General features: G+C 42.0%; 1 pseudogene; it reads right to left on the bottom strand.

The window, feature by feature from the left end:
• Positions 1-631: 631 nt before the first annotated feature.
• The window catches only part of LOC127424786 (protein 4.1-like), a 37621-nt pseudogene continuing 11529 nt past the window's right edge, over positions 632-26723 (bottom strand).

Below are 26723 nucleotides of genomic sequence, written 5' to 3'. Positions count from 1 at the left end.
GCGCTTCACTTTCAGTTAATCGCGTGAGTAAACGAGCCCGCTTTGCTTAGGTCAGACTGCACAGATGACAGCCTACATTCTGTGTTTCAGTTGTTTCTTTTTGCTTTCAGAACAACATGTGATGTAATAAGGAAAACACCACTATTAATCCTTGAGATTTCCAACCCAGCATACAGGTACACCCTCCTTAAACCATAGTCACACTCAAAATTACATTAAACGTTTAAAAGAGAAAACATAAACCCACATCGTGGGGTTCAAAAATCTGAGTCTACTCAAAATATACATTAAACCTGGAAATAATGTTTTAGGATTTTGCAGGTGCGATTCACCGAAAAGGGCTAAATAGTTGATCGGCTTGTGATGCGCGAATGGCTTGCACGTGCAGTGCGAGTCTCATCACACTTTAATAGTGTTTAGGGTCTGCACAGCCATTGACCAGCAAAATAAAAAAATGGCACTCCATGTCAAAAAGGCTGCCGACCCCTGTACTAGAGACTGATATACTGTAATTACTGGATGTAAACACACAGTTCATCCAGATATTATTAAATAATTCCAGAGGTGATTCATATAATCCAATCATTTCTTTCTCCATGTTTGACAGCGACAGAACAAGCACTTTTCAGACCTAGCAACAGTAACCAAGGGGGTGGGGCTTAGCGTATGTGTATGTCACTTTATGGTCCGTGCGGGCGGCGGATGCCACCACTGGGGAAGGGGCCACATCGTTCGGGGAGATGGGAGACATGATGGGAGCACTGATGGGATGGGCATTCTTATCTGGACATTTTTCAAATGTCTGAAGAAGAAATCAATAAGTACACTTTTAATTAAGTTTAACTTTTAACACCAGTTGGCAATTTTGATTGCATTCTGTCTGTAAACAAGACACTGTTGCTCGACTAGTTTACCCGACTGGTAATAGAAGCTTGAAACAGTTTGTTGGGTAGCAAACCTGTAGTTCATCCCAGGATTGTCAGTCAGTTGCAGATAAAAGGTTTATGACAGGAAGTTAAAAGTGACCCCAAAAAAATGAATGCAGTTTGGTTACTGGAAAGATCAAAATCATGGTCGCCACAGTTATGTATAGAAAATGTAAATGTCCTTCAAGCTGCCCAAACAAACCTGTTCTAGTGTTAGAATTATACAATAAAGAGAAAAAAAGTTTAGGTATTTGTTGCACGACTCTATTGCCAATATACAAAGCTCAGTTGATGTAAGGCAGACATAAAGTTTGTACTTTCATACTAAAATATATATTGTTTTTAGGAGCAAAGGAAGAAGAGTGACCTGTGGCGAGATGGGTTACTAAAAGAGTGCGGCTCAAAGAGCACTTAGAACAAAACCATCTTTTCCTACCAGAGGTAGAGAGAGAAGTTTGGCCCATTGCTGCATGGGACACGCTTAACTCGTAAAAAAACACATTGAAATGCACTATAAACCTATTTAAACTGTTTGCAATATAGGCTTTTACTGTCAAAGCTTAGGCTATTTTAAGCATTTTACCCAAACGGCTAAAACATTATGCAAGCTGAGATTTGTTTTGCATAAAAGCTGTGAGAGCTTTAATTTCTTTTCAAGTGACATTTCTTCATGTTCAGCGGATTGAATTAGTGGTGATGGCAGTGAATCTAAGAACATTATGTGTGATTATAAAGGCATTGGGAAGACTTCTTATTTTAAAGTAAGAAATTATGTGCTCAATTTATATATTAGAAGTCTAGCATCCAGCAAACCAATGACAGGATGAAGATGAATTTCTTCACAGAACGTCTTTTTAAAGACGCATCTTTTTAAAGATGCCTTTCCGTTTGTGTGTTATTCCTGGTTGCGGTCATTTTCTCTCAACTTCGGACAGTCACGATCGCTGTCTTTCATGTCTGGGCGCCACCCACGCATAGACAGCGTTCATGGATGGATCATGTACTCACTGCAAGAACATGACCATGGCAACGTTGCGGCCGCGGCTTGCTTTTGTAAGAAAACAAGCAGCTCCCCACCTCGGTCCTTCTACCTACGGGTATGAGGCCAGCGTGGCTAGCACTGGGGGCGATTTGGGGACCCCAGTGGGACCACCTCCGCCGGGTATCCCCCCGCGGACCTCCCATTCCCCAGCACGCTCGTCTGCCCCGATCGGGCTTCTGGATGAGTCCGCCGGCTCGTTTAACGGCGAGTTCGACCTCTTGTTCGGAGAAGCAGCAGACATAGGCTATCCGGCACATCCTGCCCCGGCGCGGCTCAAGATCCCGCACCCCGCCTGCTCATCGCCAAGGGCGTCCTCCTGCGGTGACTGCACCAGCTCCGCCGCAGCCTGCCCCTTCGGCACGGCCCCGGCGTGGACCCCACCACAGGAAGCAGATGCCACCCGTCTCATGGCTGGCCACCAAGAACACGTGGAAGGCTTCGAAACACCCCTGATACGGGCGAACCAGCGACGACAAAACCCACCTTGGAGCTGGTAAACAGACCACTCCATCCCCCGGTGGAGGGCCGGGAGAAGAATCTTTTGTCGCTTTTTCATTTCATTTTGCCGCATGCCCAAGTGGCTACGGTACCCAACAGTTCAGCAAAAGAGCGATTTCCTCATTCCCTGGGTCACATAACTGGTGTGCACGGCCGTCATCATGACCACCGTCCACCTTTTCACCCTTGCAGGGTTGGCGCTCCAGTGGCAGTCTCCCTGCCCCTGCGCGCCCAGCTGTGGCACAAATCCGCCCCCGATGTGACAGTCTCCACAGGTTGCAAGGACAGGCCTCTTCCTCCCCCATCCCAGGCTGTTCCGGGGGTGGTCACAAGGAGCCAGGTAAGTGCTTAGATGTCCCTGGACTCAGCACGGCCACAACATGGTGTGGCACCTCGAGCTCCGCCCCGCCGTGAGGCCCCACCTGCCGGTACGTCCGACGAGATTGTCCCTTTGGTCTCCCTTGCTCAGAGCTTGGATGCCTGGCTTGTGCTTTCCAATCCGTCGCGATGGCTGATCTGGACTGCCCGACTCGGCTACGTGATTCAGTTCGCCAGGCGTCTGCCCAGGTTCAGCGGCATCCACTTCACCTCTGTGAAGGACGAAAACGCTGCTACCTTAAGCGCGGAGATTACTACCCTCCTACGGAAGGAAGCGATAGAACCTGTCCCTCTGGCCGAGATGAAGAAGGGGTTTTACAGCCCCTACTACATTGTACCGAAAAAAGGCGGTGGGTTGCGGAAATCTTGGACCTGTGAGTACTGAACCAGGCTTTACACAGACTCTTGTTCAAGATGCTGATGCAAAAATGCCTTCTGGCGAGTGTCCGGCATCAAGATCACGAACGAGCACACACAGTCGGTGCTGACCTGTTTGAAGGCGTTCAGACAGAAAACAGCAGTTCCACTGAAACTCTTTCAGAGGCTCCTGGGGCATATGGCATCCTCAGCGGTGGCCACTCCGCTCGGGTTGATGCATATGAGACCGCTTCAGCACTGGCTTCCGACTCGAGTCCCGAGATGGGCATGGCTCCAGGGCCGATCTGTCACCACCTCTTCAGTCCTTGGACTGACCTCACATTTCTACGGGCAGGAGTTCCCCTAGAGCAGGTCTCCAGGCACGTCGTGGTCACGACAAATGCCTCCAAGACGGGCTGGGGCTGTTTGCAATGGGCACACAGCCACCAGCTTATGGATGGGCCCACGGCTGTGTTGGAACATCAACTGCCTCAAGTTGCTGGCAATTCTGCCCGCCCTGTGGAGGTTCCGGCCATTGATCCAGGGCAAGCATGTGTTAGTTCGGACAGACAACATGGCAACGGTTGCATATGTCAACCGTCAAGGTGATCTGCGCTCCCATTGTATGTCACAACTCGCCCGCCGTCTCCTCCTCTGGAGTCAGCAGCACCTTAAGTCGCTGAGAGCCAGTCACATCCCGGGCGACCTCAACACTGCAGCAGACGTGCTGTCACAGCAGGTTACCCTCAGAGAGTGGAGGTCCAGCTGATCTGGAGTCAATTCGGACAGGCACAGGTAGACCTGTTCGCCTCCCAAGAATCCTTCCACTGCCCACACTGGTACGCCCTGACCGAGGCACCTCTCGGTATAGATGCACTGGCACACAGCTGGCCCCCTGGACTGTGCAAATATGCGTTTCCCCCAGTGAGCCCACTTGCACAGACCCTGTGCAAGGTCAGGGAGGATGAGGAGCAGGTCATCCTGGTAGCACCCTACTGGCCCACCCAGACGTGGTTCTCGGACCTCAAGCTCCTTGGGACAGCCACCTTCCCCCTGGCGAATTCCCCTGAGAAAGGACCTTCTTTCTCAGGGACGGGGCATTATCTGGCAACCACGACCAGACCTCTGGAATCTCCATGTCTGGCCCCTGGATGGGACGTAGAAGACCTAAGCGGTCTACCACCCGCGGTGGTAGTCGCGATCACTCAGGCTAGGGCCCCCTCTACGAGGCGCCTGTATGCCTTGAAGTGGCGTCTGTTCGCTAAGTGGTGTTCTTCCTGATGGGAAGACCCCCAGAGATGCGCAGTTGGATCGGTGCTTTCCTTCCTGCAGGAAAGGTTGGAAGGGTGGCTGTCCCCTTCCACCTTGAAGGTGTATGTAGCCGCTATAGTGGCACACCACGACACAGTGGACGGTAAGTCCTTAAGGAAGCATGACCTGATCATCAGGTTCCTGAGAGGCGCCAGGAGGCTGAATCCCTTCAGTCCGCACCTCGTTCCCTCATGGGACCTCTCTGTAGTTCTTCAGGGTCTACAGAGAGCCCCCTTTGAGCCTTTGCAGTCAGCTGAGCTTAAGGCACTCTCCTTGAAGACTGTCCTCCTGACTGCGCTCACTTCCATCAAGAGGGTAGGAGACCTGCAAGTGTTCTCCGTCAGCGAAAGGTGCCTGGAGTTCGGTCCGGGCTACTCTCATGTGATCCTGAGACCCCGACCGGGCTATGTGCCCAAGGTTCCCATGACCCCTTTTAGGGATCAGGTGGTGAACCTGCAAGCACTGCCTCAGGAGGAGGCAGACCCAGCCCTGACATTGCTGTGTCCGGTGCGCACTTTATGCATCTATTTGGATCACACGCAGAGCTTTAGAGTCTCTGAGCAGCTCTTTGTCTGTTTTGGTGGACAGCGGAAAGGAAGCGCTGTCTCCAAGCAGAGGATCGCCCACTGGCTCATTGACGCTATAACTATGGCATATCACTCCCAGGACGTTCCTCCCCCGGTAGGGCTACGAGCCCATTCTACCAGGGGTGTAGGGGCCTCCTGGGCCTTGACCAGGGACGCTTCTCTAACAGACATTTGCAGAGCAGCAGGCTGGGCAACACCCAACACCTTTGCGAGGTTCTACAATCTCCGGGTGGAACTGGTTTCATCCCGTGTAGTGGCACACACAATCAGGTAAGTCTGGGACAGCCAGCCGGGTGTATCACTTGCGCATAGCGCCTTTCACCTCCCCTGAGCTGAAGACGTGTGCCGTTATCTCCCAGGAGTGTTCACAAACTGTGTTCCCTGGTTGATTTCCTCCGAGCCCTGTGGCAGACAAGTTTTCGGAGAGACTCACTGCCGGCCCAGTACACGTGCTAACTAAAGCAGGTGCTCTGCATGTGGCGGTTCCCTGTAGGTAACCCCATGCAATGTATATCTTCCGCTAATTAGTTTCCCTGTTGGCAAACTGCGTCTTCCTTTGGCAGGAAGTCTCCATGCTTGTAGTAACTCCTCCCCCGTAGGGTAGGACCTACCATGGGACTTCTCCACATGGCATACTTCTGACATAGCTCAGCAAAACCATGTGACGTATTTCCACTTAAATACTGCCCCCTCTCCGCGGTGTCCTCCCCTTGTCCTCTCCTTGGGAGGGACACCCCCCCAACTAGACCTGGTCGGCCCAGTCGGTTACTCCCCCTTTTTTTTTCCACTCCCCAAAAAAGAGGCCACGACTGGGCTAGCCCGTCTCTATCCTTTGGGTAGTCGACTTGTCCCAAAGGGCCATTCGACACTCATAACAGTGTTGGGGGAGATTACATGTCAGCCTGGTGCGCTGGCTACGAGGCACACAGTGGTCTGCCCGTCACACACCGCCAGTTCACGTAACACAGTTCAGCCAGTTGCGGCGTTTTATATAGGGACCCCTAGTGTCACTACATCGACACAACGTCGAGTGAGTGACAGATAGGGAACGTCCTGGTTACTTGTGTAACCTCCGTTCCCTGATGGAGGGAACGAGACGTTGTGTCCCTCCTGCCACAATGCTGAACTACCCTCTGAAATGGCCGGGACCTTGTCTCGGCTCCTCAGCATAAAACCTGAATGAGTGGTTGCATACCAGCTCCTTTTATACCCGTATGTCCAGGGGAGTGGTATGCAAATACCATTCGCCAATTTTCATTGGCCTTTTATCAAAGACCAGAGATGTCTCAGGCTCCCAAGAGTGACCCCAAGTGTCACTACATCGACACAACGTCTCGTTCCCTCCATCAGGGAACGGAGGTTACGCAAGTAACCAGAACGTTTTTCATTTACGTCATTCACAATGGGATTGTAGTTCATTCACTCAAAAAAATGAATTAGTACAGTCTTGTACCTTAATCTCTTTTCTGATTTTCAAATGTTTTTTTTGCTTTTTCTTGAAATATTGTATTTTATCTCATAGCTGGTTGGATTGGTTAAGGGATTTTTATTTAAAAGGCCATTTATTTAAGTTTTTTTTTTATCCTTATGGAGAAAATGATTTATTAATTTTTTTCCCGGAACCACAGCATTCACTATTGCACTCTATTGAAAAAGCAAATGTAAAGAATAATGCAAAATGAAATGACATAGATATTAACATACCTCCATCTAAGCTACGGGATGCCCTCTTACAAGCTGAGCACTGAAAATGGGTCAGTCATGGAGCTGGCCTGATGGGTCTGAGCCTGAGTATGCCCGCTGTAGCGAAACTTTGATCCCAGAGCCAGGAACTTCCTGGGAGTGGTGGCCACCTCTGTGGACGTCAACCTGAGACAGAAGAGATTGTTTACATCTGATAATGTACGAGTACTAATATCCATTTATAAAAACAAACAATTAACACTTGACCTCCCACATTTACATATCAACGCCTAATCAGTATTCAGCAACCTGGCCCTCACTGATGACCAACTGTGTGCATTATCCCAGTACATGGAGGTCAGCAATCATAACAGAGGTCATTACATAGAACTCTTTAAGGTACAGTAGCAACTACATCCTGTTTAATTCGATGAACAGAAACACACATTGTGTTTTTTCAATGTGTCAGAATGCAATTCATAACATAAGGCAAATATGTATTGCGTTTCAGTGTAGTATAGTGGGCATTAGCATAAACTTTCTTCTACAGTCAGCTTTCTCTTTCAGGTGAACTACTGGAATGGTACTACAGACTTTTGAAGGTGACTCAAAAAGGTGCACTGTTAATGGTGCATAAAAAGACAGCACGATGGTCATGTAAACCTAAATTATTATTATTTTTTTTGTTGTTGCAAGAAACCTTGACTGATATTATATGTGGATAATAAAATGCTACAGAGCAGGTTATGTCCCCTTTAAATAAGTGAATATGTCAAATGCATTTGTAAGCTAATGTATTGTTTGGTATCCATACCTAAAGAATGTGTGATGCTCCACGCACACTTTCCACAGTTTCTTGTCAGCCTTATAGTTGGGCAGTTTAAAGTCGATGGCGCTACTGTTATATAAAACAAAACATATACATGTAAATGTACAGTGGTGGCCAAAAGTTTGGAATAATGTACAGATTTTGCTCTTATGGAAAGAAATTGGTACTTTTAATCACCAAAGTGGCATTCAACTGATCACAATGTATAGTCAGGACATTAATAATGTGAAAAATTACTATTACAATTTGAAAAAAAAAAAAGTCAGAACTTCTTAAACTACTTCAAAGAGTTCTCATCAAAAAATCCTGCATGTGCAGCAATGACAGATTTGCAGATCCTTGGCATTCTAGCTGTCCGTTTGTCCAGATACTCAGGTGACATTTCACCCCACGCTTCCTGTAGCACTTGCCATAGATGTGGCTGTCATGTCGGGCACTTCTCATACACCTTACAGCCTAGCTGATCCCACAAAAGCTCAATGGGGTTAAGATCCATAACACTCATTTCCTATTATCTGTTGTCCAATGTCTGTGTCTCTTTGCCCACTCTAACCTTTTCTTTTTGTTTTGTTTTTTGTTTCAAAAGTTTCTTTGCAATTCTTCCTATTAGACCTGCACCCCTGAGTCTTCTCTTTACTGTTGTACATGAAACTGGTGTTGAGCGGGTAGAATTCAATGAAGCTGTCAGCTGAGGACATGTGAGGGAGGTGTCTATTTCTCAAACTAGAGACTCTGATGTACTTATCCTCTTGTTTAGTTGTACATCTGGCCTTCCACATCTCTTTCTGTCCTTGTTAGAGCCAGTTGTCCTTTGTCTTTGAAGACTGTAGTGTACACCTTTGTATGAAGTGATTGACAGACGAGTTTCTAGAGAAAGCTGTTAATTTTTTGCCATTTTTGACCTTATATTGACCTTAAGACATGCCAGTCTATTGCATACTGTGGCAACTCAAAAACAAACACAAAGACAATGTTAAGCTTCATTTAACGAACCAAATAGCTTTCAACTGTGATAAAATGGCAAGTGATTTTCTAGTACCACATTAGCAATTTAGCATGATTACTCAAGGATAAGGTGTTGGAGTGATTGCTGCTGGAAATGGGGTCTGTCTAGATTTGATAAAAAAAAAAGACGTGATGGTGCTGTTATTCACATCAGTAATGTCCTGACCATACTTTGTGATCAGCTGAATGCCACTTTGGTGAATTAAAGTACCAATTTCCTTCCGAAACAGCAAAATCTGTACATTATTCCTTCTTGTACATATAAAAAAGATCAGGAATTAATATTTTGCTGTTTATTTTTACAGAATTTTGCAGTTGATTTCTCATTACAATTTAATTTATTTATTTATTTATTTTTAATGTAAAATAACTTTGAAGTTTATATGGATAATATAATAAAATAATTGTTAAAACTGAAGAAATAAAATAAGTAAATATGAAATAATTATTGTTAAATATTTTTAGAGTCTCTTTATTGTTTTAGTTTATTTTTACATATAAATTAAAAATAAATGTTTTTATATATATATTTATATATATATATATATATATATATATATATATATATATATATATATATAATTAGCTTTTAATGTCTTTTGAGTTTTGTTGTTGTTGCGTAGATGAGATTTTATCTATTAATATTCCAGAAAATATCTAAAAAAATGTAAGGATAATGTAAAGAAAATGTTTTCAAATATGTCATAAAATTACATTTATTCATTTAGCATAATTTTTGTAAAATTAATGTTTAAAATCATTTCAGACTTCTCTCTTCATGTTCAAAAACAAAACAAATGAAATCCTTCATTTAAAAAAAAAACAAACAAACAAAAAAAAAAAAAAACCTAGCATGACCTGAATAAATTCAGTTTTTCATAAGAATAAGCCGTGTGTGTTTAAGTGTGTGCACACATACGTCAGACGGACGGATCTTGATAAAGCAACTGCTGCGTTTGTAGGAGACTTTGAGAACTTTGGGCCAGGGGAAACGATTAATCCTCATTTTGTCTTTATACACCATCAGACCACTGGAGCAAACCCCCAACATTATATCCACCCCATCCAGATCCTGAGAGAAATCATGGAAAAGGCAAATGCTCATTACAGATATCAGTTCTTGTCTTGACCAATCACAGATCAGGTTTTCAAAATGTTTGTTTCTGAAATCCAAATTATTTTTGGAATTGAATACTAGAATACTGCTTATTGCATACTATACATTATATACTGTGTATTACATACATTTCATTTTTTATTTTTTAAGTAGTACGTGAAACGGTATGCATTTTGCAGAATTTAGTTCAGTGAGTGGCCTGAATCTCAGAAACATACTGTATATTATTACTTTGTGTTTTTAATTTTTGGTGGTTCAGACAAAAATGAGTTGAGAAAGAAATAAAAAAAAAAAATGTGGCTGATATTACTTACAGTTTATTTGTCACACATGGAAATAGAAGGGTTATGTTTAGTGCATTGAATTGCTGAATACAGTATTACATGTACAGTACTGTGCAAATGTCTTAGGCACATAAGATGTTTCACAAAAGCATTTGTCTTAAGATGGTGGATTATTTCTTCAGTTTTAGTGTGTCAGTAGGAAATATAAATGTTAGACTCCCAAACATTACTTTTGCAAATAGAAAAGATTAGAATAGAAGAACAGGGAGCCCTGCAACAGATGTCATGGCCCCCACAAAGCCCCCCACTGAACATCGTGTCTGTCTGAGATTACATAAAGAGACAGAAGCAATTGAGACAGCCTAAATAGATAGAAGATCTGTTGCAAATTCTCCAGGAAGCTTGGAACATCCTCTCTGCCAACAACCAAGAAAAACTGTGTCCAGGTGTACCTAGGAGAATTGGTGCTGTTTTAAAGGCAAAGGTGGTCACACCGAATATTGATTTAGCTTTTTTTTTTTGTTTACTGGTCTTTGTATGACATTAAGTGATAAATGAAAACTATTTATGTCATTATTTTTGAAGACATCCTCACTATGCAACATTTTTCACAAGTGCCTAAAACTTTTGCACAGTACTATAAACATTGGATATTGCAGAAATAGTACGAGTAGTATGGTAATATGCCATTCCCAAACATAGCCCTAGAATTTCAACAGTGGTTTTGTAATCACACATCTCAACCACTAAGGGGAGTCCCTGCCCTTTCTTTAAAAATAGTGAAATCCATAATTTATTTAAATCATGGCTTGATGCAAACAGATTGACCTGGTTTCAGCAGCTAAATCTGAGCATTGACAGGCCACACAATGCTTTTAGTCAGGATAGACACAAGCACTCTGCTCATGTGATACATGAAGTACATTTAACTCTTGTGTCAAACTGATATCTTTATGACAACTGAAATTCATGACGTTACATAAAGGAGGAGCTTTTTTCAATGCCTGGAAAAGACACTTTGTCCAAAGTCTGTAACTGCAGTGTGTAATTTAATGCATTTTAAATCACTGTACACTGCTGCAGTCTTTAAAATATAGTTCTATATTATTAATCATCTACAAATATGATGAACCTCTACTGTTTTTAACCCCTGTGCTGTGTTGACATTTTTACCTAATTTGGTGTTCCTGGTCAAAAATGTCCTGCCTATTAAAAATTGCTTATAAATCTCTCGTTATTCTATATTATCACTAAATATTAGATTAGATATTTTTGTTAACTTGTTTCCTTTCAATTAGCACAGGTTTTGTATTTCATTTTGGAGCTTATTGATCGTAGGCCTCATTTACCTGAGCTTATGCACCTCAGTTTTTGAGTGAAAAATAACATTATTTGTGGATAATTTTGCCAGTATTGAATAAAATATGAAAACATTCTGTACTATTTAGCACACTAGTGTGTTTTAATGTTGAAAGTTTGTTTTGAAATGCTTTTATTTTGTACAAAATGGCACAAATTCACACTTGTGGTGTTCCCGGTCAAAAATGACCTGCCTATAAAAATTGCTTATAAATCTGTCATTATGCTATATTATCACCAAAATGGCACAAAGTCACACTTGTGGTGTTCCCGGTCAAAAATGACCAGCATTGAAAATGAATGAGGGAGATCAAAAATAAGAGAAAAATTGAGTGTTCAGGAGCATGTTCATGTTCACATATGTGCATGTGTACTTGCAAACATAAAGTCCTCAGACCTGTGCACACACACATACACACACACACATGCTTAATAACACACATGCGCGCACACACACACAAACACACACACATGCTCACGTACACGCACAAACTCTTTTGAGTATTACATGCTTGATTACATTTTTCATTACATGAATTACATGATTAACTTTATCCTACCCTGAACTGCATCCAACATCTATTCATCCTTCCAACATTACCACACACACATACAAATACACACACACACATGCACGCACACACATGTTGGTGCAGCTATCATTATGAGGACTCTCCATAGACATAATGATTTTTATACTGTACGAACTATAGATTCTATACCCTAACCCTACCCCTAAACCTAACCCTCACAAAAAACTTTTTTTTACTATGGTGCATTTTTACATTTTCAATAAAACATCGTTTAGTATGTTTTTTAAGCGATTTGAATTATGGGAACATTAGAAATGTCCTCATAAACCACATTTATAGCATAATACCCTTGTAATTGTAGTTTGTCACCTTAAAAAAAGTCCTTGTAAACCACTTAAACCTGCCACAGTGACCCCTCTCCAATAGAATCTTTCTTTTATAATCATTCTTTCATCAAGAATTGTGTGTTTCAAATGCAGAGCACACATTTGCGAGGCACATGCAAAAAGCTATTGTCAGTCACGTGCATGAGGACACAAAACCACCAGGTGTTCATTGATTTGGTTTGTTGTTGATTAGAAAATATAACAGAAATTTGAACAATGTTGGTATTTTTGTTCCATGAAATTTTCTTTATATGACAGTGTTAATGTGTAAATAGGTTTAGGCCATGTGTGTGTTTGTGTGTGCGTGTGCATGTGTGTTAGTGCACATGTGTGTGTGTTAATGTGCAGGTGCACTGGTCCGAGGCCTTTATGTTTGCAAGCACACATGCACATATGTGAACATGAACATGATGAACATGTTCCTGAACACAACATTTTTCTCTTATTTTTAATCTCCCCCATTCATTTTCAATGGCCGGTCATTTTTGACCAGGAACACCACAAGTGTGACTTTGTGCCATTTTGTACAAAATAAAAGCATTTCAAAACAAACTTCCTGTTTAAACATTAAAGCACACTAGTGTGATAAATTGTACAGAATATTTTCATATTTTATTTAATATTGCCAAAATTATCCAAATAATACAAATAATGCTTTTTTAACTCAAAAACAGAGGTGCATAAGCTCAGGTCAATGAGTGCTACGATCAATATCAATAAGTTCCAAAAAAGAAAAACAAAGCCTGTGCTGATTGAAAGAAAACAAGTTGACAAAAAGATTGAATCCAATGTTTGGTGATAATATGGCATAATTAGAGATTTAAATGCAATTTGTAAGAGGCTGGTCATTTTTGACCAGGAACACCACAAGTGTAACAAGGTGAAAAAATTCTAACATTGTGACATCTTTGGGCACTTTTAACAGCATGACAAGAATAAATGTTGAAGGGATAGAAAATTATCTCATCGTTTACTAACCCTCATGCCATCCCAGATGTATATGACTTTCTTCTGCTGAACACAAACAAAGATTTTTAGAAGAATATTTCAGCTCTGTAGGTCCTTACAATGCAAGTGAATGGTGGCCAGAACTTTGAAACTCCAAAAAGCACATGAAGGCAGCAGAAAAGTAATCCATAAGACTCCAGTTATTAAATCAATGTATTCAGAAGCGATAGGTATGATAGGATGATAGGTGTGAATGAGAAACATATTAATAATAATGATTAAGTCCTTTTTTACTATCAATCTTCACTTTCACATCTTCTTCTTTTGTTTTTGGTGATTCACATTCTTTGTGCTTATCGCCACCTACTGGGCAGGGAGGAGAATTTATGGTAAAAACAGATTTAAATATTGATCTGTTTTCACCTACACCTATTATATCACTTCTGAAGATATGGATTTAACCACTGGAGTCTTATGGATTACTTTTCTGCTGCCTTTATGTGCTTTTTGTAGCTTCAAAGTTCTGGCCACCATTCGCTTGCATTGTATGGACAAACAGAGCTGAAATATTCTTCTAAAAATCTTTGTTTCTGTTCTGCAGAAGAAAAAACAAACATCTGGGATGGCATGAGGGTGAGTAAATGATGAAAGAATTTTATTTCTGGGTGAACTATCCCTTTAAAAATCTAATTTCATTTTCTCATTTTTTAACACTCAATTATTATTAAAATTTTCAATTATTATTAAAGTTTTTGCCAAAAAAAAATATCAAAATATTTTCTTTTATTGTCTTATATTTGTAGGAATTGTTGATATAAGAACCCTGTTACCCATTCTGGAATATTATTATTATTATTTTATTATTTGTAAAATTTTATTTTAAACTTATTTAGAAAAGTATTTATTTATTATACTATTTATTGAAAGTGCTCTCTGTTGATATACTGTACCTTTGCCTTGTTGGGCCTCATGTATTCGGATAGAAGACAAAGGCAGGCCTAACACAAGTCGTAAAACCTAACTCAGCCCCCACACATTCCATGTCGTAAATTTTACTGATAAAAATCGCGCCAAAATCAAACAAAGGGAGTCCAAAACAGACTACAAATCCATGAAGCCTTGCTCACTAAAGGATCGAACTCTCAACTCCTATTGGATGAGGCACACAACAGAACGTCCCTCAAACATGACATCATCAGGAGTTGAAATACCTCTGAAATGTTTCGTAAGTTGCTTCCAGCGACTTTGTTCACCGAATATAGACATAGGTTTTTTGCTGCTCTACGGTGCAACCTCGTGGCACAAGGAAGTAATGTCCAACTTGAAACTGTAGCCATACAATCTCCATCTCGCTGGACGAGTTGAGATTACTCTGTGTTCAACCAAACACTCTAACGGATCCGAAGGAGACTGCCAAGCAATTCGCATCTTCATCCGTTTGCCTACAGAAGTGAAGAGATTAAAGATTTCTCTTCCATCTTCAATCAAGTCGACATTTCTGAGTTCTCCGCCAGCCCGCCGAGAATCAACACCATACCGCCCGCTGACAATCAACACCCGTACCGCCCGCCAACAGAGCGAGGAAACGGCCTCCCGTCATCACACGAGCCTCAAGGAACCGGGTCAAAGTTAAAGGACGGAGGAAAACACATTCTACTTGTGTCCTCATGCGATTCAAGTAAGAGGTTACATCTGGGCAGAGATAGAATGTTATAGTGTGTTATTCTTGTGTTTCAAGGTTTTCTTATACAGTTTACGGACCGCCATGTCCGCTCATTATTAATACTCAGGGTATTAATTATCACGAATTTGTTTTGCTGTATTGTGGTCCAACCAAATTGGATTGTTGTGCAATTTCGCCATGGCGGGTGAGACAGCAACTGAGTTCATCCACTAAATAGTCAAAGTACTGTTTACGAGCCGTCCACCGCGTCTCTGAGCGATGAACTAAACAGCTGCTTTCTCTCCCACGATCGCGAAATCAGCTTTAGGGCCGACATTTCTCTCTCTCTCGTACTAACCACACACACACACACACACACACACACACGCAGGCACGCGACCCCTCACAAACATTCTGGCACACACTTTGGCTCGTAGATAGCTTAAATGCTAAAGCCCAGCTTTGTCCCTAAGCTATCGTACAAGCGGATATACGCGGTAACTGGTAGACGCCATCTCCGCCCCCATTCGCGGTCATATTCCCTGGCCGGAAGTCTCACGTGACATACTCTCCATGAGAGTCACGTCCGCTATTTTGTGCGCGTCCCTCCTTACACACACTGTCACACACACACACCCTATGTGTTATAGAATTATTTTTATTTCCATATCTAATCATATCACTGTTTAGTTTGTAGTTGTAAGTCGGAAGTTTATTGACTGCATTGTATTAATTATTAATTGATATTACTGCATAAATAAACTTTTGTTTATATTACAAAGAGAAGTGTTTTGGTTTGTTTTGCATACGCCTGTGTCATGCTGACGGGATGTCAGTGCTCGGATTCAAACCTTCATTCATTGTTTTTTTTTTCCCGAAAATCGATATTCTTCGGATGTCGATTTTCCTAAGAAAACAATCTAATATTGAGACTGTTTTACTATTCGGTTATTAGTCCCTGATTTCAGGGTGGTGCCCCGTCAATGTTAATCCTTATTAATATTCTATTGATTTTTGATAATTGATAATTATCTTTGATGATTGAATTTGAATGGTCAATAAGCTAGTATTAATTTTAATTAATGTTTCATCGTTGTTAACAATTAACGATTATCTTTGATAACTGTTGATTTAAGGATTAAAAAAGCTAACATTGATTCTCATCAATGTTCTATTGATTTTAATAATTAATAACTATCTTTGATAATTATTAATTATTGCTAATAACCAAACTTGCTCCTAAACGTAGCACACTACATTTACTGGAGCCCCATATGAGGTTTTAATGAGTTAGATTCAATTGATTAATTTAAATATTAATTAATAACTACAGAAATAATAATTAATTATTTCTGATAGTAACACTGATCTAAACCACAAGTAAAGCCCTACAGCCTGGTGGAGGTCAAGCCCGTACATGGCAAGTTTTTGTCATCATATCAGCTTGATCTGGACTCATAGACCTACAGAAAAGCATCATAAATTTATAAACACAAGGTCTGTCTCAAAGAGGCTAAAATATCCAAACTAACTGTACAGTTTTTCAGCTTTTCATGAACAGTTGTTTGTTAAAATGCAGTATTTCTACGGCCACCATGAGTCTTTTTTTGTATGTGTGATTTACTGCTTTGAGTTAATGAACCATGATTTCTATGTAAAAACATTTGTACACAGGTTTTACGCACTGTTGGTGACGTACAGTACAGTGTTACTGAATGAGACCCACTGTTTTATCATGATCCATCACTAATGTCACTTGGGAGCTTGTGCCACCCTTAACATGAATCAAAATTATCACCATATTGCCAACCAGAATCTGTTATGATCACCTGTAAGTGCGGTCAAACTCTATGACTTTCTCCTCGAGCTATTGTGTCTGTCCTGGGATCAAGTGAAACTCTTTGGTGTAGTCGGTGCCATGGACCGCTGGGTCGTCCTTGCCAAGTTCAGACTGCAGGGTGTATGAGCTCAACAAAGCCAGGATCTCGAAAGAGCAGGGCAGGCGACCGCTCTTGACGACAGGATTTGCTGGAACATGTAATATACAGTTCAGTTTAAAACTACATGAAAACAACAGAAAAAGGAAAAGATGATGTCAGTGTGCTGCCGTAATTATTCAGAGTAAAAGGGCTTTTGTAATTTACAAGTGTGATAATGAAACTGTCTAGAGAATAACTTGCACACTTGGTAGGTAACAGCAGGAGACTCGCCATTTTATTAATGATTTTTAATCTGGCAAGTATTGGAGATTAGAATTAACATCAATGAGCAATGTATGTGTCTGGATTTTGACATAAGGGACAGGGAACATTAAAAGTGTGTAATTTGTGCACCACTAACATCACAAAATGGAAGTGATATCAACCTGGTGATGTCCTCTGATAGCTGAGCTGGATCGGGAGGGTAAAACTTCACATTGAATGTGAAATCATAGTTGGTGCCTAGACAAATACAAAGATGAAGATTTAAAACAGAGATGACTGCAAAGATAACTAGATTTGTACAATCCCTGCTACAAAGACCAGCTTAACCAGCATGCAATTCCTAGGCTTGTTAGTGGTGGTCTAGCTGGTGGACCCACATAGCAATGCTTTTCACCAGCAAAAACCTAGCTGGTGAAGCTGGTTGTCCAGCATGGTCTTTTTTATGAAGCTGGTTAAGCTAGTTTAAAAGCCTGGTAGGGTTACCAGAATACCAGCATCCCTTGCTGGATGACCAGCACCCAAAACACAACATAAGCCGGTGACCAGCAATGCTGGTCTTTTTTAGCAGGGATTTCTGATGAAAATGTGAGTGGTGTTTGTTTGTGCAAACCTCGCTGCCACAGTGCTAGAGTGTAGTTGTATGTCGGGTGTCGCATAGCAATGCCCTGCTATGATGCTGCTAAGGGATTCTTTGTGGTCCTAGGTGATTGTTACAGTTTTCTGGGTGGTTTCTAGGGTGTTGACATGTGGTCACTATGGTGTTCTAAAGTACATGGTTGCTAAGGTGTAACTAAGGTGGGAGCTAGGGTGTTCATGATGGTTACCAGGCATATCTCAGGTAATATGGGTGGTTGCTAGTGTGTTCTTGTTGGATCCTGGGGCGTTGTTAGGATGTTTTGTGTTGTTGCCAGGGCATTGCTATGCGGTCGCTAAAATGTTCTACAGTACATGGTTGCTAGGGCGTTACTAAGTGGTTACTATGATGTTCTGTTAGTTGCTAGGCGGATGCTAGGTTGTTCCTGGTGGTTGCCTGGCATTGCTAGGGTGATATGGGTTGTTGCCAGGGCATTGCTATGTGGACGCTAAGATGTTCTACAGTACATGGTTGCAAGGGTGTTACTAAGTGGTTGCTAGGGTGGTGCTATGGTGTTCCTGATGGTTACCTGGCATTGCTAGGGTAATATGGGTTGTTGCCAGGGCACTGCTTTGTGGTCGCTAAAATATTCTACATTACATGGTTGCTAGGATGTAACTAAGTGTTTACTAGGGTGTTCTGGTAGTTGCTAGGTAAGTGCTAGAGTTTCCCTGGTGGTTACCTGGCATTACTAGGATGATATGGGTTTTTGCCAGGGCATATCTATGAGGTCGCTAAGATGTTCTACAAAACATGGTTGCTAGGGCATTACCAAGTGGTTACTAGGGTGGTGCAAGGGTGTTTCTGGTGGATACCTGGCATTGCTAGGGTGATATGGGTTTTGCCAGGACATTGCTATGAGGTTTCTAAAATGTTCTACAGTACATGGTTGCTATGGCATTTCTAAGTGGTTACAAGGGTGTTCTGGTAGTTGCTAGGTGGGTGCTAGGGTTTTCTTTGTGGTTACCTGGCATTGCTAGAGTGATATAGGTTGTTGCCAAGGCGTTACTAAGTGGTTTGTTTCTGGAAAAAAAATTATTTGGTTATTTTAAAAAACAGTTTCAGAAAATGTGTTTTATTAACTAGTGTTTTTCAAGATACAATCTGAAACAGTTTGTCAGTGTATTTAATGAAGTTTGTGGCAATTTCACCAACCTTTAAGACAACCTTGGGAAAAAAATGTAACAGGGAAGGACATTTTTCATAATATACTGAATAAATATATTTTTATTCAAAGACTTAAGGGTTGTGATATGAAATATTTACAGCTAATTATCAAGGTATGAATTCACCCAATATTGATGAGTGATATGAATTTTTGTCCTTATTAGTAGCGTAACCACCCATCCATGATTTTCCTGGACAATCCCGGATTTTGATTGTCTGTCCTGGAAAAAAATTATCATTATTATTATATAAATTATTATGCAAATTATCCTGGAATTTTAGCATTTTCAGATGTTTATGCATTAGTATTGCTTGTGGGAGGTTAACAGACTGTTTTGTCTATTTAACCCCCGCCCCTCTACGAATATCCTTTACGTAGCATATGTAACGTAACTATTTTGGGAAGGTTTTTGGCGGTTTGGTTAAATCGAAGATGCTGTGAAAATGGGTGGTGAGACAGACGAAGAGCATAGTGAAAAAATAGGCCTATAAAGTAAACATCCAGGCAAAAAACTGAAACGTTTTGCATCATACAGCAAAGAATGAGAAAAGGACGAGCGTTACGTTGAATGGTTAAGGTCTACTCCACATGATCAGTATTCGGCGATGTGCCAAATTTGTCCCACTAAAATTAGTGTTAAATATGAAGGGAGAGGGGCTATTGATGCTTACACGAAAAGAGACAGACATAAACGTCTGATGAAAGAGAAATGAAAATGAACAATTACAGCGTTTGTAACAAAAAAAGGTTTGTCTGAACAAGACAAAATCACAGTAGCTGAACTGACATTTCAGCATGGACATTCATTTCTGAGTTCAACATGGACATAGCTATCTCTCAACTGATCGTGCTGCAAAGGTCAGTGCAGTGATTTTTAATGACTCAAACATTGCCACCAAAATGGCTTGTGGGCAAACTAAAAGCGAAGCTCTTGGGCAAAATGTCTTGGCTCCGTATAGCCAGAGGAACTTATCAGAGGAACTCAAAACCACTGCCTTTTTCGGAGTGTGTTCAGGCACATCAAACTCTGGTAATGTGAAACTTTTTCCATATACTGTTCAGTATTTTAAAGAGACAGAGGGCATCATTTATGGTCTGTTTGATTTTTACGATGATTCAGATGAGACGATCAATTTATCAACAACTCATTGATATTACAACACGTAATGGGTTGTCTGTTAGTAAGACCAGCACTTATGGCATAGACAATGCATCTGACAATTACAGGAAACACAACTCTTTTTATCAGAAGTATAAGGACCTCAATCCCAAAATTCGCAAAGGAAACTGTAAATGTCATGTTATACACAACACACTCAAAACCGCTAACTGAGTACTGAGAGCAGCAGGATTTGATGTGGAAGCATCTGTTCTCAAAGTCTATAGCAAGTTTTCATGCTCTGCAAAGAAAGCTGAAACTTTGAGAGAATGTTGCGAGTGCACCTCGACTCTGTACAAAGACATATTGAGACACGTGCCTACACAATGGCTCTCTTTTGCCTGCCATTCAATGGATTCTAGAATGCTTGCCAGCACTAAAGTCAAATTTTCTGTCACTGGGCCCGACTGTCCAGCCATCTTCTGGAAGTTCATGGCTGGGTGTGCTGATGCTGATGCTGTGGAGAGCAGTGAGAATGCAGCTACAATCTCTGAAACGTTTTTATTGTTCACGCACAACATAATGCAGGAATTTGATTCTGCCATTCGAAAGCTGGAGACAGACTGCATCAATTTTTGATCTTCACTCCATAATGAGCCATCTATGAAACCAGCTCATCTCTCTTCAATCTGACAAGTTCTATGGAGCCAAAATCAAGATTGCACTGAGAAGTCTTCGGTCAAGAGAACAAGAACATTTCAGAATGCTGGCTGACAATTTCTTTATCAGAGCAGTTAAGTACTTGGAGGACAACTTTAATTTTGAGGACTCACTGTTGATCAAAGTAAACTGTTTACATCTTGATGGTGCCTTACTGTGGAACGAAATAGAGAGCCTAGCAACAGAACATGACCTTGGAATTAATGAGGACAAACTCTAACATGTTGTTGGTGTACTGAATGAGGCAATTTCCTTCATCCCCAAGGATGCAAGCCCAGAGAAGAAAAGAGCATTAATCTTCAGCTAAGAAAAATAAGCAACGGAATTATTCAAGATTTTCTCGTACATCTCTTCAATTCCTGTGGCCAGTGCTTACTGTGAATGTGTGTTTAGTCACATGGAGCATCTCTGGTCTGGCCAAAGAAATAGGTTGTCGGGGGCTTGGGTAGCTCAGTAGTAAAAGACGCTGGCTACCACCCCTGGAGTTCGTTAGTTCGCTAGTTCAAATCCCAGGGCATGCTGAGTGACTCCAGCCAGGTCTCCTAAGCAACCAAACTGGCCTGGTTGCTAGGGAAGGTAGAGTCACATGGGGTAACCTCCTCGTGGTCATTATAATGTGGTTCGTTCTCGGTGGGGCACGTGGTGAGTTGAGCGTGGATGCCGCAGTGGATGGCGTGAAGCCTCTGTGGCAACACGCTCAACAAGCCACATGATAAGATGCGCCGGTTGACGGTCTCAAACACGGAGGCAACTGGGATTTGGATTGAGGCAAATCACTATGTGGCCACAAGGACTTAAAAGCACATTGGGAATTGGGCATTCCAAATTGGGAGAAAAGGGGGGAAAAAATCCACCAAAAAAAAAAAAAAAAAAAATAGGTTATCATTGTTAATGGTGAAGTCAGAACTTCAGATACACCTTAACTTCAAAATATCTTGTGTAGAATTCAAGAGGGACATTTTTGATGTCCATCATTTGTTGAGGGACAGAAAGACCTTCTGCAGGCAGCAAAAGACAACAGAAAGTACACATGAAAAAGAAGGTGTGGAAAGTAAGCAAAGATAGATTTTAATCTATTCTTCAAACAGTAGAGTAGGCCACAAAGAATATTATAGTACAGATAGTGTGTCTGATCTATAGCAGACTTTTAGTAACCAAATTATTTTTAAGTCTATTTAATTTTAACCACTTTATAACAGTAGTAAATGCAATCATCAAGTGCATGTTGATATCCAGTGTGTGTTTAGTGAAGGCATTCCACCAGATGTGTGCAAGGCAGGAGGTGCAGCAGGAGCATCATATTCGTGGAAGGTGTTTTCAGGATTTAGGAAGTTTAGGAAGAAAAGATTGCTCACTGGAATATGTAAATGTTTTAATGATTGATTACTTTTCTCTTAATTGGAAGATAATTTACGTAGATGTTCATGATTCTGTTCTTATGTCCACTGAAGCTGGGATTGTTGTCAAAACATTAACATAACATTTTAAATCTAAAAAAGTTTTTAAAGCTAACAATTCATGTTACAATAAATTTGTAAAACAATTCTCATCTGTATAGAATTAGACATAATAAAAAGGCTTGAAAAATGTGAAAGTAAATTTTTTTTTTTTTAAATGATGCTCAAAAAAATTGGTTATGGAATGGCCTTTGTGTTATTACATTAAACTAGTAGGTAAATTATATTACATTTATATATAATAGAAGTATCAAATAATTTTTGTTAATAAAGGTTGTGCTGTTATGTATGTGATAATTTACTTATTAGCTTAGTAAATATAGGCCCTGCTGGGGATAAAAACAGCTTAAGCCAGCCAAAAGTTGTTTGCTGGTCTTGGCTATAGCCACCATAGCTGGTCTTGTACACCAACTTACAGTAGCTTAGCTAGTTAGAAGAATTAGCAACGGAATGTTAAGCAAGACTTTTGTGTCTTTAGATTGAGTTGTTAGCTTAGCTAGCCACATGCAACTTAACACATAAGAATGCAAGAATTATCCAATGAATGTAAAGCAAGACTTGTGTCAGTCACTGTAGATTGAACTGTTTGCTTTGTTAGCAACATGCTATGTAACGTAAGAACATAAAAAAATTAGCCTGTAAATGAGTGAACACAAGCAGGGTTGCAAACGTCCTGGTTACTTTCGTAACCTCCGTTCCCTGATGGAGGGAACGAGACGTTGTGTCGATGTAGTGACACTAGGGGTCGCCCTTGGGAGCCCCAAACACCTCTGATCTTTGAGAAAAGGCCAATGGGAATTGGCGAGTGGAATTTGCATGCCACTCCCCCGGACATACGGGTATAAAAGGAGCTGGCTCGCAACCACTCATTTAGTGCTGTGCACCAAAGCAGACAAAGAGCTGCTCAGAGCTTCTAAAGCTCTGCGTGCGATCCAAATAGATGCATAAAGCGTGCACCGGACACAGAAACGACAGGGCTGGGTCTGCCTCCTCCTGGGGCAGTGCTTGCAGGTTCACCACCTGGTCCCTAAAAGGCGTCATGGGAACCTTGGGCACATAGCCCGGTCGGGGTCTCAGGATCACATGAGAGTAACCCGGACCGAACTCCAGGCACGTTTTGCTGACAGAGAACTGCTTGCAGGTCTCCTACCCTCTTGATGGAAGTGAGCGCAGTCAGGAGGGCAGTCTTCAAGGAGAGTGCCTTAATCTTGGCTGACTGCAAAGGCTCAAAAGGGGCTCTCTGTAGACCCTGAAGAACTACAGAGAGGTCTCATGAGGGAACAAGGCACGGTCTGAAGAGATTCAGCCTCCTGGTGCCTCTTAGGAACCTGATGATCAGGTCGTGCTTCCCTAAGGACTTACCGTCGACTGCGTCGTGGTGTGCTGCTATGGCGGCAACGTACACCTTCAAGGTGGAAGGGGACAGCCTCCCTTCCAACCTCTCCTGCAGGAAGGAAAGCACTGATCTGACTGCGCATCTCTGGTGGTCTTCACGTCGGGAAGAACGCCACTTAGCGAACAGACGCCACTTAAAGGCATACAAGCACCTCGTAGAAGGGGCCCTAGCTTGAGTGAACGTGTCTACCACCGCAGGTGGTAGATCGCTTAGGTCTTCTGCATCCCATCCAGGGACCAGACATGGAGATTCCAGAGGTCTGGTCGCGGGTGCCAGAGGATGCCCCGTCCCTGAGAAAGAAGGTCCTTCCTCAGGGGAATTCACCAGGGGCTGTCGCGAGAAGTGTGAGGTCTGAGAACCACGTCTGGGTGGGCCAGTAGGGTGCTACCAGGATGACCTGCTCCTCATCCTCCCTGACCCTGCACAGGGTCTGTGCAAGCAGGCTCACTGGGGAAACGCATATTTGCATAGGCCAGGGGGCCAGCTGTGTGCCAGTGCATCTATGCTGAGGGGAGCCTCGGTGAGGGCGTACCAGAGTGGGCAGTGGGAGGATTCTTGGGAGGTGAACAGGTCCACCTGTGCCCGTCCGAATCGACTCCAAATCAGCTGGACCACCTGAGGGTGGAGTCTCCACTCTTCCCTGAGGGTAACCTGCTGTGACAGCGCGTCCGCTGTAGTGTTGAGGTTGCCTGAGATGTGAGTGGCTCACAGCGACTTGAAGTGCTGCTGACTCCAGAGGAGGAGACGGTGGGTGAGTTGTGACATACAACGAGAGCGCAGACCGCCTTGGCGGTTGACATATGCTACCATTGCCGTGTTATCTGTCCGAACTAACATGTGTTTGCCCTGGATCAACGGCCGGAACCTCCGCAGGGCATGCGGAATTGCCAACAACTCGAGGCAGTTGATGTGCTAATGCAGTCGCTGACCCATCCGGAGGCTGGCGGCTGCATGCCCTTTGCAAACAGCGCCCCAGCCCGTTTTGGAGGCGTCTGTCGTGACCACGACGTGCCTGGAGACCAGTTCTAGAGGAACACATGCCCGTAGAAATGAGAGGTCGGTCCAAGGGCTGAAACGACAGTGACAGACTGGCGTGATGACCACGCGATGTGTCCCATGGCGCCATGCCCATCTCGGGACTCGAGTCTGGAGCCAGTGCTGAAGCGGCCTCATATGCATCAACCCGAGCGGGGTGGCCACCGCTGTTGGGCCTCATGTATTCAGATAGAAGACAAAGGCAGGCCTAACAGGGTCGTAAAACCTAACTCAGGCCCCCACATAACAAGTCATAAATCTTACTGATAAAAGACGCACCGAAATCAAACAAAGGGAGTCCAAAACAGACTACAAATCCCATGAAGCCTTGCTCACTAAAGGATCGAACTCTCAACTCCTATTGGATGAGGCACACGACAGAACGCACCTCAACCATGACGTCATCAGGAGTAGAAAAACTCATATTATGAATGAGATTTGCTGTATTGTAGTCCAACCACATTTGACTGTTGTGCATTTCCGCCATCGCGGGTGAGACCGGCACACTGAGTTTATCCATTAAAGAATCAAAGACCGCAGGACAGTTTACAAGCTGTCCACCGCGTCTCTGAGTGATAAACTGCTTTCTCTACCATGATCGCGAAATCGGCTTTGGGGCCGTCACTTAATTCTCTCACTCTCTCTCGTACTAACCACACACACGCTCTCACACACACACACCCTCATGTGTTATAGGATTATTTTGATTTCCATATCTAATCATATCACTGTTTAGTTTGTAGTTGTAAGTCGGAAGTTTATTGACTGCATTGTATTAATTATTAATTGATATTACTGCATTAATAAACTTTGTTATACTTCAAAGAGAAGTGTTTTGGTTTGTTTTGCATACACCTGTGTCATGCTGACGGAATGTCAGAGCTCGGATTCAAGCCTTCATTCATTGTTTTTTCCCAAAAATCAATATTCTTCAGATGTCGATTTTCCTAAGAAAACAATCTACTATTGAGAGTGTTATACTATCTGGTTATTAGTCCCTGATTCCAGGGTGGTGCCCCATCAATATTAATCCTTATTAATATTCTATTGATTTTTGATAATTGATAATTATCTTTGATGATTGTTGAATTTGAATGATCAATAAGCTAGTGTTAATTTTAATTAATGTTTCATCGATGTTAACAATTAATGATTATCTTTTATAATTGTTGATTTAAAGGATTAGAAAAAGCTAACATTGATTCTCATACATTTTCTATTGATTTTAATAATTAATAATTATCTTTGATAATTATAAATTATTGCTAATAAACAAACCCGCTCCTAAACGTAGCACACTACATTTACTGGAGCCCCATATTAGGTTTTAATGAGTTAGATACAATTAATTAATTTAAATATTAATTAATAACAAAATAAATAATTATCAATTATTTCTGATAGTAACACTGATCTAAACAACCAGTAAAGCCCTACATAATAACTGGTGCCCCCTGTGAGGCATCCTACGTGCCAGGTTCGTCACAGTGTGTATGCATAAGAATCCAAAGTAATAATTTCAAAGTTTGGTTCTGTTTGACAATTGACTTCTCACAACTTGCCAATCATAAGCCAGTGTGGTGTGAAAGTGCTCTTAAGAGTGAATTAGAGGTTGGTGAATTTACTATAGTCTGCTTAAAATGTGCTGTTGTTATTTAACTCCTAATGCTTTAATCTAGATGTTACAGAGAGATGCCAAGTCACTTCATTAACCTCTACCAAAGAGAGAACGCAGTGAAATTTGCACATTACATAACAGTAGACCGTAAGCCACAGGTTGAAGCCTCTCACCTGTGCATTCATGTTAGCATTATAGAAACTGTAAAACAACAAGCTATCAGAGCCACTGTGTCGCAAGAATTTTTACTGCCCCAGTAAAATGAGTCACCAATCGCCCCGCGTGACTGGAGCTGAAGCTCCACAGAGGACAGTCGACCCAGCACTGCAAGATGTGGTCGCTGCTGTCCTCCGTCTCTCCATAGAGGAGAGAGATAACCTTAACGGCTACAATATTAGTCATTGTGATGAAGCATTGTAGGAACTAGTTGATTATGTCAACAACCCGGTTGGGAAGCCAAAGAGCACAATCCTGGACCTAGTGGGC

This window comes from Myxocyprinus asiaticus, chromosome 34 (genome assembly GCF_019703515.2).
Source record: "Myxocyprinus asiaticus isolate MX2 ecotype Aquarium Trade chromosome 34, UBuf_Myxa_2, whole genome shotgun sequence".
NCBI classification, from domain to species: Eukaryota; Metazoa; Chordata; class Actinopteri; order Cypriniformes; family Catostomidae; genus Myxocyprinus; species Myxocyprinus asiaticus.
Note: the sequence above shows the minus strand (reverse complement) of the source record. Positions and strands in the feature narration are given on the sequence as shown.